The 3,579-nt window shown below is 37.3% G+C and overlaps 1 long non-coding RNA gene across 1 annotated transcript in view; it reads right to left on the bottom strand.

Moving 5' to 3' along the window:
• Positions 1-2,329: 2,329 nt before the first annotated feature.
• Positions 2,330-3,579, bottom strand: part of LOC116074991 — a 9,456-nt gene continuing 8,206 nt past the window's right edge. Inside the window, exon 2 of the long non-coding RNA XR_004112371.1 lies at positions 2,330-2,438. This is a non-coding gene — a long non-coding RNA (uncharacterized LOC116074991). The remainder of the gene's footprint in view (positions 2,439-3,579) is intronic.

Raw genomic sequence — 3,579 nt, 5'->3', positions numbered from 1 at the left:
GGATTATGAATAGAAGGAATACAATGTTCAACCTACTGTTTCCTAAAACACTCGAGTACCAGATTTGGGAGTGGCATGTTCTGAATCCCATAAGAGCACACAAGGTTTTCAACAGAATGCAAGGCCTTGCATTTGTAGCCCTAAGCCTTCACCCCCTACATTTTGTGCTATTTCCCTACCTGAGACCATATCATATTACATTCTATTAACAACAGATTGCAGATGCAAAGCCAGCAGGGACTAAGACCTAATCTGCAAGGGGAGATCAGTATCCTCAAAGAACTCTGCTTAATTAAATAAAACCCAGCCTTTCCTATGATCTGGGACTTTGTATTTTTCTCTGGGACAGGTGAAGATGTTGAACATTATTCTATTAATAGCAAAACTAAAAACATGAACAAACTGAGTAATAGCTCTCATACTAGACCACCCAGAGATTCATGTATGACAAATAAACTCCTGAGCAATGGAAATAAAGGTAAATACAGACACATACAGGGCTGTCATACCACACAAGAATAACCACAGGGTTGTTATATCATGTGAGCATGAATGACCTTGAGAGGTGAGGTCTAAGTGACTAGTATATAGCAGAAACTCTACATCTTCCTATGTTTTACCACCAAATTATCACTGTGAAGATTAAAGTATTCTGGACCCAAAACCCAGGATTGTAATATTCTCAATGTATTATAAGTTTTTGTTTTCTACAAAAATGATGAAAGAAACTGACTTATCTGGGCTTAGAGGAAAGTTAGGAGAGAACTGGAGTCTTCTTTGTCATTCTTGTCTCATGAAGGAAGAATAAAGGCCAAATATCTCTTCTGCAAACCAACATCCCAAAGTACAAGGAGGCTGACACACTAAACCTCAAGACACTTTTCACCTTGGTATATGATACTCCCCAAGAGTGATGCAATATGATTAAAAGATCGCTGAAGAGTAGCAAGCCAAACAACTATCCAGAGATTCAACTAAGACCCACTGAAGCAAAGCACAGCTTTTAAGTTAAAGAGAATAAGCGATTGTTTATCTTTGAGCCATACACGGACAATCTTAACCTGGAAAGAAACATAAATTCATGCAGTCCTAAATAATGTAAATAGTCTCATAAGTTTTTATGCTTGCAAAACAAAAGAACTTAATAAGTCAAGGACTTTCAAAAGTCCACCAATGGAAACATCCAGTAGAGCAGTCATGGCAGATTACAGAACCCTCTTGGCTGTGTGTCTCTAATACTAGCTGCTGACACATTTACCTTGGCTTTGCTAAAGCTAATAGTCTGATAATACAGTCAAAAAGTTTCATTAATAGTTACAACAATGTTAGGTCAGATATAGTTCTGGGCAGTGAATAGCTATTAAGGGGATTAAAGATAGCACAAGATTATGTGGTTTGACTCTGCAACACCTTACCTCACCACAATCAATATTTTGGTCAATTGGCCTTTTAAAATCTTTAGCACTATTGTGGCTTTTTTCAAGGAACTTTAGTTCACAGACCACATATACACTAAATGTATATTTGCCTATGTTTCTCTTACTTAGTAAATCATTTCAATTAAATGTTACAATGGGTACAAAAGCAGAGAAAATTTAAGCATCATAATGATCCAGAAAGGGCAGAGATACAAAGCACAGCATATTAGAAACTTAAAATAATCATGATCCATATTCTAAGAACTCTAAGGACTCTAAGGACAGATGGTTCATGCATGTGAGGAGATAGGAACTTAGGAAAAATTAAAAAGGATATCCTGATAATAATAATAATAATAATAATAATAATAATAATAATAATAATAATAATAATAGTAATAAAGAGTTCTTGAAAATTAAGAATGCTCTTTTTGGGCCAACAATAGAACTTTCTGTCAAAACTGATGACCTAATGTCAATACTGCGACACACATGGTTGACAGAGAGATACAACTTCTGCAAACTGTTTCTAACTTCCACATGAGTGCCCTTGTACACACACACACACACACACACACACACACACACACACACAGAGACAGACTAAATAAACATAAAAGACAAAATCATGCTTTTAATATGCTTGTCATTAAACTAGAAACAAATAAAGAAGAAAATAGCTAGTTTGCAAATAGGTGAATAGAAACTACCAAAACTAAAATGCAAATGGAAGAAAAAGAAAATAAAACAGAATTTCCAAGGCAGATGTTGGGATCACAGAGGGTCAAACATTCAGGGAGTGGTGAAAGCAGAAGAGCAGAGCACAGGAACAAAAGAGAGGGCTGAGAACGGCCTATGAGTTATTAAAACACGAAAGATCTAGGAAATTCAGAGCAGAATTGATATAAAAATATCTATATGGAGTCATCTTTTATTGTAGGTTGGAAAATCAAGGAGAAATTTTTGCGAGAAGCCAGAATCAACATTATCGTCATTGTTGTCATCATCATCTTCCCCCTCCTAGAAGAAGAATAAGGTTAAAAATTATATTACAGTATTACAATTATTTTTAGAAAACAGAAAGCAAGATGAAATTGTAAAAAGTAAAGTATTTAAAGTGTTGGAAAAATATGTACTAATGCACTACTATAGTGATATATACAGATTTTCTAGTTTGGTTTCTGTTGCTATGCTAAATTCCATGACCAAAAAGTTACTTAGGGAAGGAAAGGGTTTATTTCATTTTATAATTCTCAGATCACAGTATATCATTGGGGAAAGTCAGGGCAGGAATTCAAGACAGAAACCTGGAAGCAGGAACTTATGCAGAAGCCATGGGGTACTGCTGCTTATATCCATTCTTCTCATAGCTTGCTTAGCCTGTTTTCTTACACAGCTTTTAGGCATTGCCCTACTCACAATGGGCTGGATCCTCTAATACCAACCAACAATCAAGAAAATGCTCCTAGTCATGCGTGTATGTGCCTTCCCCCAGCTTTGAGCAGGCTAAATAGACCTTAACTGTTTGCCATAGTCAGTCTTTCTCTGACCTAGGCCACTGAGGGTAGAGTCTTCTGAAGTAGATGGAGGTCTTCCACTTTGCTGCAATCTCCTACAGGAGCAGACTGCCAGCTGAGCTTGCTTTGCAACATAATCTAGCCTCCATTTCAGGTATCCAGTTCTCTGTGGCTGCTGGACAGTTACAGGTGGTGAGGGTGGTGGTGGTGGGGATCAACTGAGAAATGCTGTCTTGGTAGATCCACAGAAAACAGAATAAGTAATGGTGTCCTGTGGTGGTAAGCAACAAACAGCATAAATGCTAGCACTAGCCATAAACTTCATCGTTTGGAGGCTGTTGTTGTAGGGGGTGCATTAAAGAAAGGCTAGGCTGAGAGTATTGACGATACGCTGATCTCACCTAAGGGTATGATAGCACAATTCGGATGGGAAAATTTGTGTAGGCTTTTGTCTGCAGTCAGGATGCATCAGGCAAGAGGAGCAGGGTTCAAAAGAAAAAAAAAAGAAATCCCAAAACAACAACAACAACAACAAAATGTTAGAAAAGTTCTTAGCTCAAGTAAATTTATGCTGTGCATGTTTCCCACAAGTAGTAATGGTAAGTATACAAATGACATAGGAAAGACAGAGAGAGAGAGAGAGG

This window comes from Mastomys coucha, unplaced genomic scaffold, assembly GCF_008632895.1.
Source record: "Mastomys coucha isolate ucsf_1 unplaced genomic scaffold, UCSF_Mcou_1 pScaffold3, whole genome shotgun sequence".
In the NCBI taxonomy this organism is placed as follows: Eukaryota; Metazoa; Chordata; class Mammalia; order Rodentia; family Muridae; genus Mastomys; species Mastomys coucha.
The sequence above is the reverse complement of the archived record's forward strand: the minus strand, read 5'-3'. Positions and strand labels throughout refer to the sequence as shown.